Genomic DNA, 13,466 nt, shown 5'->3' on the forward strand with positions numbered 1-13,466 from the left:
ACACTGCCAATAAGCTGTTTTTACAAACTTTACTACAGGCTTCTTTTATTCGATATATAATTTGAATACATAATTTACTGATTTATTTAATATTTGATATGATAACCGTTAGATTTAATAACATTTTGCAGGCGCTTTTTGATGGAATATACCAATTTGCTTATGTCGTATACGTTCGGTGTATTCTGGGGTTTCTCCATTATTGCAGTTTTTATTGCTGCTGCATTCTTTGGTTGTCTTTTATGGACTCTTTTCTTTCAATCACGTTTATGTCGAGACTCTGGGCTGGTGTATTTATTATTTCACCGTCATTGTAGAGAAGCCACATCTGCACATTATGCTCCTTAAGCCTTAGTTCGTTATTTTGGTAAAATCTAAAACTTGGTTTATTGTCAGTGATAAACTCAAAGTTCAATGTTTTTCGCATTGGCGACTACGTTTTTTGAAGTGAAACTTTTTAGGCGTCGATGGACGAGCGAAAATGGAGAGTAAAATTTGAAGGCCATGCAACGTTTTAGGCATTTTCGTTCCGCGAGAGAGAAAAAAAATGTAACGCAGAGGAAAAGGAGAGAGAGAGCTATACCTTATATATATCTTAGATACACTTTAGGCTATTTTTTACTTTTTGGTGCTAATTTTTCCTTGTGGTTGCTAATTTAAAGTGAGAAATAACACTGCCTACTTTTTGGCGCTTGTTTTTTTGGTGCAAACTTATAGGAAATATATTTTTGGTGCCTGTTTTTGGGCGTTATATTTCCTTGGTGCCTACCTTTTGGCGCTTATTTCCGTTTCCTGGCTTTTGCTTGTGTGTACTATAAAGTGCTATCCATTCCGCTGTCGGATTTATTGATATTGCCTTGCGGTAATTTGTGCCGTTGCTACGGTTCGGAATCGCTGCGTTTGTGTGGGTGATAAGCGCTCGGAGTAGTGCGCGTTGTTGCCACAATTTGTGTCCGGCGTTTACCTACACCGGTCGACCCTTCTTCGTTTTTTGTAAATTTTGTCCATTTGTATTCTCTGCAAATGTTGTGAATTTATTTAGATATATATTCTTTCTCTCTCTCTCTCCCTCATTCTCTATCGGGTCTCTGCCTTTTTCTTTGTCGGCCTTGAAAGTTTCACTTCTGTTATGTGTACTACGCTACTCGCACATTTTTCCAATATATTTAAATATTGTTTGGCGTCCATTGTGCCGTCTATAAACATCAAGCCTCCTACTCTTTTACTTAAAATGCACCCCCAAACCATAACGGATTGTTTTCCAAAATTAGTTGGGCCATTGTTGTAACACAGCATGATCTTTGTCTCCTCGCAAAACATAACGCCCTCCCAATATTTATCTGGTGCGGAAATGTGGTTCAAAGCAAGAGACAGGCGTTTCTCTACATTTTGTGCAGACAGCAATAGTTTCTTGCCATCTGATCTCGATTAATATTTGTCATGCAGTACGGCTTGACACACTGCTTCATGAGAGACAAAATACTACGTTAAGCTCCTTTGCAAGTGTTATCAAGGAAATTCTCGGGTTCTGACCCAATTTCCGCATCATCAAACATTCTGCATGTCCAGTAATTTTAGTTTTAGACCCACCTGCACGGTTTTGCTGTAATCTATCCTCTTTTCCACTCGATTTATAACATTACAAACTACCAGACGTGTTACCGAAAATATTTCAGACAATTCCTGAACATTTTTACCCAAGTGGTAATTATAATATAATACCTGCGCAATATCAAAGTATAATTTAAATTTAAAGTCCGCATACAGCAAAAAAGTTTCACTAAATTGCAAAACAAAGCATCAAAGTGATCATTGCAAAGCAGAGATAACGGTAAATCGAAGTTAATCGCGCAACACATTCTAAAGAAATTGAAAAAGCAAAATGTAAAAACAGCTTATTGGCAGTGTCGACATACTGTGTTATTTTTGAAGTGAAAGCTTCTTTAGAATCGTTGGGAGTGATTTGAGAAAAAGGGAAACGAAAAAGCGACCCTCTTGGCTACGAAGCGTTATATTATATGTTGATATAAACGTGGCGACGAACTAAATAACTTTTATTTTTTCTTGTGATTCGAACCAAGGATTTTGGTTCTCTCGGCTACCGCGCCATGCTGTCGGCGCTGGCCTAAAAGTTATTTAGTTACGAAGCGTTATATTATATGTTGATATAAATAATTTTTGTGAGCGTGTAATTCTCAAAAGGTTTATTAGAAAATGTATTGACTAGGTAGTTTGTTGGTTGTGTATCTGTTCTTATCGGCTTAACATCTGATAGATCCTCCGTCGGAGGACAACAAATGTTAAACTAATTTTTGGAAATGGGCGGAGTGTTTTAAGGGCTTACTCCACCTCTGCCACGGGTTGGCCCGGTATTGCAGTACCGCCGGGATTTCGGCCTTGAATAAATACAAGAAGAAATATACTAATACATTTAGCTTTGGTGGGAAGAGACATAAATTTTTATATGAATACATGTAGACGAAAATGGAATTTTTTTTTTTTTTTTGAAATTTGCATTGTAGGACATTTCTGATTATTTATTGAAAACAGTTTTTTGGCTTTTCTATTTTTGGTTTAGGTACTGAAAGTCAGTTTAAGTGAATCAGTATAAATATTTCGTACATTAATTTTTGTGAGCGTGTAATTCTCAAAAGGTCTATTAGAAAATGTAATGACAAGGTAGTTTGTTGGTTGTGTATGGTTATCGCTTCTTGGCCTTATAGCTAAGATCAAAGTGTGGTATCTGTGTTTATTATACGCGTTACGACGCTCATAATAGCACTCAATACAACATACAATTTAAAAATGTGTAACAATGGAATGAATCGACAACACGATCAAAAACAACAATTGACGCGGTATTTCAAAGATATGTTGACAACATCGAAACCAAAGCATTTGTATCATATTTTAGCTATCATAAGCCACTCGTATCATTTGTTGAAACTGAAAACATTGAGGATGAATAACAATAAAATGAAGAAAATAAAATATGAACTTTATAGCAACATTATAATGAACCTATAATTATCCCGCTCCTAATGCTGTTTTCGTCTCATTCTCTCTCAGTTTGTTTTACGGAAGGTTTCACTTCTATCGCGTCTAACCGTTAGACTGGTATTTTTTTTTATTGCTTTAGTTGTTGTTTTTCCAAAGAATATGAAATTTATTTCTATAAATTTCCTTTCAATGTTGTGTCTTGATATGAATTAGTACAAAAAAGAAGTCAAAGATAAATAAAGAGTGCTATTTCTTGCTATTGAAGTCGAAAAATTGAATTTATTTTCTATGTCAAAAGTAATTTTTTTACAAAACTGTACATACGCACACATACACTTGTATTAAAATTCCTGAGGTTTAATTGCAATGACACTGTTGACTTTTTCTTCTTCATTCCTGCCACAGTCACTACACTGTTGTTTTTCGGTGTCATGTCCAGCTTTCCGTTTGTAGCTGACCAGACTGTTTAAAAAAGTTGCAGCAACATACCAACTTTCGGTTTGTTTCAATAAATTTCATTTCACATTTCGCAAACATATACATGCATACATATATGTACATATACATGTACATACATATATTCCCATATTTTGTAGCTGCACCATTTGAAAGGCTTATGTGCGTAACTGTACACAAAAATATGTGCATTTCCATTAAATGCTTGTTGTTTACTGAATCGCACGGCTCACCTAATATAATTACATAAATGTCACTTTCAAAGTTCCGACATGTCGGCTGAAATGACAACGAACCGCAGCGGTCACTGGTGTGCACACACACACACTTAAGCATGGAGCTACCCGTCAGTACCAAGCCCCCGTAATGGACTGACGAATCAACAACCACTTGTTGTTCCCCCAGTAGTCCCAGCCCAGTTTACTTCAGTGCTTCCTATATTCTTAACTATTTAATATTTTCATGTCCTAGGCAGTAGGCCATCGCCGCCGCTCTATTACAACGCGGCTTGTGGAAGTACATTTATATATATTCCCATACCTCACTTTTCGCCGAAATAAGGGGATTATCACCTGTGGTTTCTAGAGCGTACTACTTCAGGTCTGCGAGTCCGATGGCATGGGGGATGCCCCGCAAATCCTGTGATCCTGGTAGAATATAAGATCCCGAAAGAGAAAACTCCCGTGCCAAGGACGTGGGATCCGTTGCGACGGATGAGTGCCAGTCTATGACACCCTCTCGTAAAAAGAGTCCATCATAAGCAACGGATTACTGTTCGACAAAGCGGAAGAGGAAAAGCTTTTAACCACTGTGGTACTGGAGAGTATTATCGAAGTAGACTATATTCACATACATAATTGACGCTTACATCTTTTTTGGATGTTTGGCCGACCTCCTCCTCCTATTTGTGGCGTGCCTCTTGATGATGTAGGGTCCACCAGTTTTAAGCCGAATCCGAGCGGCAGACATTTTTATTAGGAGCTTTTTCGTGGCAGAAATACTCCCGGATATTTGCCATTGCCTGCCGAGAAAATATTTTTTCTTCATTTGATGTTCCACGGAGACTTGAACCTACGATCTCCCAATGGTAGTAACGCACCAACCCATTCGGCTACGGCGGCCGTCGATTATTCTTCCACTAAACTTTCAGGTGACGTCAGCCGTCTGCTCTTGCAACACTAACGTGAGCAAGGTGGAGCTGATATATTCCTGATCCAGGAGCTGCGGGTGAGCAGTTATAATGCTTCTGAATTCAGGACGAAAATCAATATTTTTTATTTTATTTTGCCAGATTTCGGCAAAAAAGGCATTAGGCTAATAAGCTTGCCCGACGGAAAGCTATGGCTGATATAGGCATACGTGGCATATGTTGATGAGGTAGATCCTCCTCCTATATGGCTAAAGGAAACTCTGTAAACAAGTCTCCACCACACTCGCTGGGAAAGTTCGGATATTACCGAAAGAGGTGAGTTGTCAGAGTTAAGGATAAAATAGGGACAGAAATACGTAAGACCGAAATTAGGAAATTCAAGTGGGAAACGAAGAAGCTTCTTCGTCAGCATGGAACCCCATCAGTTCAGGAATTTTCTGGGGAAGTCCAACACCAATGGGGCCCATGAGAGACGAATCGAAAAGTGGGCCGAAGAGCGGCGAATCACTAAATTTACTGCTCGGCGCCTATTTTCTGATGAGCTCGGTCTCTAGTAATACCAGCTGAGGAAGCAAACCAATCCCCTTTCGCATCCGTAGCTCTTGCTAGATAAATGCCGTTTGGTGTGGGGGTTTACTATATCTTCTTTAACCACTTCAAGTCATCTGGCTTCTATTTTTGCGAACTCCCACGTTTCTCGTGAGCTATGACAGTTGTTTTCATACCTAAGGCAGGAAAGAGCTCACAAGTGTCCCCTAAGAATTTCAGGCAAATCATTTTTTCAGCGTTCTTGTTGAAACCCTTCCACAAGCTGATTAAGCTGCACATAAGCGGTGCAATTCCTGGAAGTTCTTGCCGCTTTCAACGCGCTTACGATAAAGACAGATCAGTAGAATCCGCCCAAAGTGAAAGATATAAATCGTTATATTATATAAGAAAAGGTGGAGGGGCTTTCAATAATGTCTTCCCGGAGATAATCACCAAACCTTAGGATGAACTGCGGGTCTAAACCGACCTTATCCGGCTAAATTATAGAATGCTCTACAGTATGGCAGGTAGGGAGGGGCGCCCTACAAGGCGGTGTTCTCTCACTCCTACTCTAAGTTATCATTCTCAACGATTTGCTGGAGAAGCAGAGTGATTACTTATGCAGACAAGGTGGCTTTTAATGTTAGAGTAATGTTTTTGGATACTCTGTGGGTTAATTCAGGGGTACGCAAACACAGTTGCCAATAATGATGGAGCTCGACCTGCAAAAGAAATACACGAAGAAATAAAAAATCCCAGAACTAAACTTCCCTTAATTGCGGGCGTTCCGTTGCTACTTTTTCACAGAAATCTGACTCAATATTGACGTAAATTGAAGCACACATAATATTGAGGGGAGGATAACGAAGTATTAGCTATCTTAAATGCAGTAGCACTATAGACAAAAAAGGAGGCCTGGAGTAGTATTTTGGCTTTATAATATTATTATAAAGTTCAGTCTAATGGACCACCCACTGCAGTGTGTTCAAAACGGAGTTATCCGAGTTGTGTAAAAACAGTCAGGGAAATAAATATCTAATCGAAGATGGTGCACTCGAAACTAGTCGGAGAATGCTGGCTTATTCTGCGATCGCATCCGAAATCTTTGTTGTTCGGCTGAGCGGTGTACTTGGTCAAAACAGGGACATTGCAAGAAATTGCTGGGCGGATAAGATTCTAAGGTTAACAAAGACCCAGCTCTCCAATGTTTTGGGTGTCCTTACGGGGTTTACAGCGAGTTATGCATTGTGTGAGACTCGGCACTAGTTAAAGACTTACTTGCGACCACTCTCTGAAGGATGAGGTGGAATCTGCATGTCTTCTCTTTCATTAGCTGTCTTCTCTTTCATGGCTAAGGTTTAGGCAACTTGGCTCTCAATTTTTTGCCACGCCTACTGATACAGTAGGCTTAGATATTAGCATCCGGAAGAATTTCATTAGTAGCGTGAAGTGATACACCCGTAGTTTAATCATCATTCGGTCGCCACTATCTATGTTCTCTCTATACTATTTTCCTCCCCTTTGAATGAGAGTATCACTCTCTAGTGATACTTTCTAATATGAATTAAAATAATGCAGAATTTATTCAAAGATTTGCTTTAACCCGAAAAAATATAAGAAAACGATTCGTCTTAAGGGGGTAGTATGGTATATTTTTTTTTTCATTTTTTTTAAATTTTTTTTTTTTTTAATTATTCTATAGCATCTTAAGATTATTGTGTGAAAGTTTGAAGTGCATTAGAGTAAAATTGACAAAGACACAAAGGATTAAGTATCTACCTCTCCAACCGGATTTGACGCTGTAAAAATCTTCACAAATCTTTAAACGCGTTTTTCTCACACTTGCCTTTTTTACGGTCGGTATCCACTGTAGATTCATATCTACTGCACCGATTCTTTTCAAATTTGGTTTTTTTGTTTCTTTACTTTATTCACGAGGTAATGACGTCGAGTTTTTTTTTTTTAATTTTGTCATATTTTAAAACAACAAAGTTTTCAAGTTTTTTTTATGAAAAATCGGTGTTTTAACTTCAAAGCGCTTTAAAAAATTAAAAGAAAAAAACAAAAAAAAAAACAAATTCGACGTTGTTACCTGCGAAACTTTATTAGCTGATGACATCAATTTGGTTTTTTGATTTTAGTTGATCCAGTAATGAGTTCTGAGGGACACCGCAATAAAACTTTTTTATGAGACGTCCGCGAAGATTCGCTGCCACTAACTCATTTCTTCATAAAAATCAATGAAAATTTCACACAATATTCTTTAAATATGACTTTATAATGAAGTAATTTTAAAATTTTGAATAAATCAACTGTGTCGACAAAAAAAATTTCGAAAAATATGCTTGTTTTACACCGAATTAACCATACTACCCCCTTAATGAAGATAGCGTTACAACGCTGAAATTGCTTCTTAAAATTTTCTGACAATCTACCGCTAGTTGAGAAAAATTCACCCTAGTAGCACACACAACACAAACAAGGAGACAACAGACCCAGCTACTCAAAATGCATAAAATTCTAGAATGGAAATGAAATACAGCCGGCGCTTGCCAAAGTTTTCACACTGAACTTTAGCAATAATCCAGGCATTCCGCTATGAAAATCCAGCAACAATTATTCCTAAGACAAAAGTAACCCACACTACACACGAATATTCTAACCTGAATCCTTAGATATCTCATTACAGATGCAACTACTGTTGGTATGGAGAAGTATTGCGTAGCAGTTGAAAGCTAAGAAATGCGACCAAGAATCTTAAGGATAACCGCAAAAGGAAGATTATCATGCAACCACACATAAACACAAATATTTGGGGGCAGACGTGCAAAGTAGGACGATTAGTTGGAATGAGCGGCAGCTGGTGTATGGCGATAAAGAATATTTTGCTCGAACAAAAGATGGTCTCATTTTTTGCGGCAGCCTTTTTTGTAGGCGACAATCGACATTGGTATGTGCGATAATTAAATTTTTGTCCCTTCTCTTGTTGTCGCAGGAATTTGTTCTTTTTCGCAGCTTGCCTTGATGATACCCAGACTGTGTTAAGACAAGTTATTCGGCAAACTGTGCGGCATACAAAAGACGTATTACAAAAGTCAACTATGAAAAAGGCAGTCAAGTCAGCTCGAGTGGCTATAAAATTGAATGGGCAGTTGCTGGTGTTGCTTATGTGCACATTATGGTACGTACACTTTGATAGAAACGAGGGCCTTTTGAGTGCGCTAAGGAAATTATCATTGCGTAGCACGGCTGCGATGAACGAGATTTATATTTGAACATAATGAGTTTAAGATAGCTAAATATTGTCATTTGAATAAATGAAATGCAGAGCCCCGCCAATGGGTGCACATCGGGGAAAGATTTTTAAATAAATGTCTGTGTATGACGCAGTTAAAGAAAATTTATAGGCAGAGAATAGAGTTTAATATTATTTGATAAGAAATGTGGCTGATGGCTATGGAGGACAGATATAAATTAATTAAAAGTATAAAGAAATAATACTTATTGCTGGGCGAGAGCTATTGATAAGCTTTGAGTGCCATGAAAATCAACATTTCTTTGAGAATCGTCAATGTTGTACTACTTGACTTTTAAATATGATTCGGAACCTAATCTCTACTTATGCGTGTATATAGGCATATACTAACAATGTATCTATGGATCAAAGCTCTATATAGGCTGACTTTTCTTTTTGGAGCTCTACTCTACTCGTACAATTGGATTTACCTGCATCTAAAATTATTCTTATGTAAATCGTTCAAATGAGTTTTCGGAGTTTTCTAATCTGAAATTTCTGGGTAATGAAAAAAGTGATGTTATGCTGGTGCAACTTCACATCTTTTTACTTCAGCTAATATTTATTATGGCATGACCGAAATAAGACAGTTTTTTATTAAATCACATTAATTTCTGTACATATTCAAAAAAAAAAGAGGTTGTCTGTAAAGTCGGTTTACTGACGATAGTTTAACGTGACAACGTCATAAAAAAATACTGATGTAAGGGTTGCAATTTTCAAAACAAAATTTAAATTTTGTTTGTTTGATAGATATTTTGAATGGATATAGAGGAGGAGGTAAATGGAATTGCAATGGAATACGTCAAGTTACATTTACACAAACGTGAAAAATGACGAAACATTTATCAAATTCATGAAAGATATCTTCAATTTCGATTGTGCATCAGACGTTAATAAGTCAACAACACTAAGAGGCACCATCATCGATTTGCCTTTTTCAAAACCCTTTACACTCGAAACACTCCCTTTCATTTCCTACTTTTCCTATCATCGTTTATTCTCAACAGATAAATGGTTCATTACCATGCACACAGGAAGAAGGCATATGCAAATACTAGTATGTGAATTTATATACAAATGCGCATATACATACATATACATACATATATACGCTCACTTAAGTAGGAGAGAGCAAGATGTCGAACGTTGCCGTTCGTTTGCTTTGTTCGTTCCGCGCTTTCGCTTGCAGTTCATTTAAGGTAACGACAATGAGCAAGGTAACGACAAATGAGCAAGGTAACACTAATGAGCAAGGTAACGACACATTTTTTCGTGCGTACAGCCTGTTAAATCGAATTATAAGACGTTATCACGTCAAAAGGAAGTCTCAAACATATTTCGACATAGATTTCGCGAAAGCTATGCAGCGGTAGAGAAAAGGTTCTACAATGTCTTCATCCCCTAAACAAGACGTATACAGAGGATCATATAAATCGTATGCCTATCATGGCTACGTGCCGCCCCAGGGATTATGACCATAATTCGTCATATCAGGGATGGTGGTTCACGCTTCTGTCTGCGAAGAATTTTGCTACCACCCTTTCAGACCTTTTCGGGAAACACTTGCTTTGCAGTTATCAGTACTCATGAAACTTAATACTAAAATATTTAATTTTATAAACTAAAGCTTTTAAAGGCAAAGTTGATGCATTATGGGCCTATTTGAATAACCAAAAAACCACTTATATAATTATACTGATGACCAAACTTATTCAGCCTGCATGTGAGCATTGTTCAATTCATTTAGAAGTTTTTTCAAGAAAGTTACCAGAAATGAATGAGTCCTCTATTTGTGCACGACCTTATACAGAACAGCTACCTGCTGGATAAGATCTTGGAGGACCGTGAGGGTTGTGTTCATACCCAAGGCAGACAAGAGCTCACATGTCTCTCCTAAGAATTTCAGGCCAATCAGTATTTCATATTTCTTACTGAAAACTCTTTAGAGACTGGTTGAACTGTATATAAGAAGCGAAATTCCTCGGGGGCATTTGCCGCATACCCAACATGCTACCTCGACATTGAGGGGCTTTCAGTAACGTTCTTCCGGGGGCAATCACTAAACCTCTGGGTAAATTGGGATTTGGAGCCGAACTCACCAAATTTACCCACAGAATTCGGAGACGTCTCTCCGCCGATAGGTGAGTAAGGTGGTGTATATAGCCTCATTGCCTGGTGGAACTCACTGGAGAGGATGACATCGGTATAGCAGCTGGAAGGAGTTCAAAGGTCTTTACTCATCGGAATCAATGGGGTGCTTCAAACTACTCCTACTCTTAATGTAATGTTGAATGTGGTTCCTGTAAACATCGCGGGCCGCTGCATGTCCTACGTACTGCAAGCAGGCTGAGAGGTTCGGGCTTCAGGCTCGACCTCACTTACGGACACTTAAGTATTCTTAGAATCTTTGGGTTCATCTCCCTGACAACGAATCAGTGAGAACCCTCGGTTTGGTGAACCTGTTCACGGATGGCTCGACGTTGGACGGAAGGGTTAAAGGAGCTCCCCATCAAGCTCAAGTTCAGGTTACCGGATCACTGCAGCGTGTTCAAAGTAGAGGTAGCCGCAATTAAAGAAGCAGCTGATTGGCTACTCACTTGCATAATAACTGCAAAGAAAGTATATATTTACTCCGACAGCCAAGCTGCAATTAGGGCTCTGGGCCCACTTGTGGTGTGCTCGAAACTGGTCAGGGAATGCTTGGCTTCACTTTGGATTACATCCGAATTCTTTTACATAAGGCTAATCTGGGTACCTGGTCAAAGCGACATTGCGTGAAACTGCGAAGGGAACGAACTGGTCAGATGAGGAACCTGTGAGGTAGTGTCACCGCGAAAGGAAAAGGTCGGGATCGCCTGCGTTCTATTTCTGAAACGATGGGTAAGTACACAAACTTATGAGGTCTCGAGGTGTTCGAGGGATATTCTGGGGATGACAAAACCTTAGCTCTCAACCTTCGTGGGTGTCCTCATGGGGCACTATCCGCCACGTTTACATGCCGTAATACTTTGAATTACTTCGAGTCCTTTTTGTGTCAGCTAAGCATCATCTTGGTTCTCACTTCTTTTCTACGTCGGCTGATATAGCAGGCCTTGATATAAAAAATCTGATGAACTTCATCAGCAGCATAAAGCGGTTAACATAACCGCAAATTAGTCACCGTTGGTAATCCACAAATATTCGAACCCCTCCTTCTTTTTCCACCCTCTCCTTTCGTCCTATCGGTTTCCTCCACCTCTTTCCCTTGCAATGGTACCACAAAGTATGAACAAAATTCTTCGTCCACGTGGGCAACCATTCTTACTTACCAAACCTATGCATTACAACTCGCTTGAAGTAGCCCATTTCCAGGACTTTAAAAAAATTCGTACCCATCCGCTGCATCCGCCTTAGATAGACTATTTTTCTGGATTAATGGTCTATAAAAAATGGTGTCGTTGGGTTCAGATATTCTGTGCGTAAAAACCAGTTCCAGGCTCTGGTTTCTGAGCCTTGTATATGCACTAGAAAGTGAACTAACGGCGCGCGTTAACTCAGATAAAGACTTGAAGGTGCAATACTTTTAAAACTTTAATTTAAAAAAACGCCACAGTAGCAAGGAAAAATGAAATTACTTCTTCAGCAGCCGAAATGCACTCATCAAAGAAAATAATCATGTTATCCCCTCCTCCAGCGCCTCTCTACCAACAGCTTGAAAATGCTGCGGTTTGTTGAGTTGGTGCAATCCCACCGACAAATGTTTGAACCGAACCGCAAACTAATAAATTTCAAAACTTACAAGGCATACCAGCTTTTGAAGCGTCATGCACGAACTCGTACGATGGTGCAAGTGAACAAAAGCCGAAGGAGGCGTTAATTAAAAATTATTACTGCAAATACCAACTGCGATACCTAACACTAAATCAAGACGGCTGGATGCGTATGAGCGGATATTTATGAACACTTGTGTGTGTTTGCGGATATGGGTGAGGGTGTGTGTGGGGGGTGTGTGTGGGGGGTGTGTGAAAACTCATTGCGGTAGGGTGCTTGAAAACTTAATTGAATGGGAAAATGTTGACGAAAATTTGCGGGCACAAAATTACTGGTAGGCTGGCAAACAAGAAACGCCAAAGCAATGTGCAAAGCGATGCTAGCAAACCCGCATTGAATAGGCGCTTCAGCTATGGTATTCTGTGGCAAGCGGATGATTACCGCATAAGCCTTTACGAATTTAGGAGACATTTTCCTTTTTACACACGTATATGAGTGTATGTGTGACAGAAGGCTTACTACACGCCAATTAAAAAAATGTATATATATATATGTGCATGTATGTATGTATTTTAAGTAGGCAAATATGTTTGTGGCAAATTGGTAGTCACCGTTGTATGTCATGTCGTAAATTAGTCTTAATTGAATTGTGCAAGCAGATAATTATATACTTAAATATCTTGAAAATATTTAATTATAGCGCCTTTTGAACGCGCAAAGAAGTGAGTGGGTGTGCTGCCGTCACTTGGAATTTCTCTGAAATTATACCTACTATGAATTTATAGCGTGTGAAGGCTAAGTTTGGCGAAGAGGAAACAAAATATTGCAATCAATCAATTGGAAGTATGTGAATGTGAAAGAGAATTTAATGTCTCATTAAAAAAGAGAAAAGTTAAGACACTCGCATAAGAGGATAATAAATTTGTGCAGGTAAAATAAATTTTCAAAGCTGTCAGTAATTTAAATGAACTTTAAGATATTATTGATACGAAAATTATTATTCAAAAGTGATATGGACAAGCTTCTTCTAATCTTTAAGGGTGCAGTGCGTATATGGCAAAACAAAAGAGGAATTTCCAAATGACAAACTTTTCTTATGGGAAGCTTCCGTGAGGATAATTTTTGCATAGCCAGTTGTGAGGTTTTGCGGTGATACGTTGCGGTACTTGCCCATGCAAGAGTCCACTTCGATAAAGAATCAAATCATTGTGATACAACACGCGAAAAAGGGGTTAAGACCAGGGCCAAAGTGAACCAGAAGGATGTTTTAGAAAACGTGGTGAA

General features: G+C 38.7%; 1 protein-coding gene and 1 non-coding gene across 2 annotated transcripts in view; one reads left to right on the top strand and one right to left on the bottom strand.

Annotated features, from left to right (window-relative positions):
* Positions 1-13,466, bottom strand: part of LOC128859631 (protein alan shepard-like) — a 181,930-nt gene that overhangs the window by 138,639 nt on the left and 29,825 nt on the right. The gene's annotated exons all lie outside the window — the stretch shown is intronic.
* LOC128862633 (U2 spliceosomal RNA) lies at positions 2,215-2,405 on the top strand. Its single transcript, XR_008454520.1, has one exon. It is a non-coding gene; the product is annotated as a U2 spliceosomal RNA (small nuclear RNA).

This window comes from Anastrepha ludens, chromosome 4 (genome assembly GCF_028408465.1).
Source record: "Anastrepha ludens isolate Willacy chromosome 4, idAnaLude1.1, whole genome shotgun sequence".
Classification (NCBI taxonomy): Eukaryota; Metazoa; Arthropoda; class Insecta; order Diptera; family Tephritidae; genus Anastrepha; species Anastrepha ludens.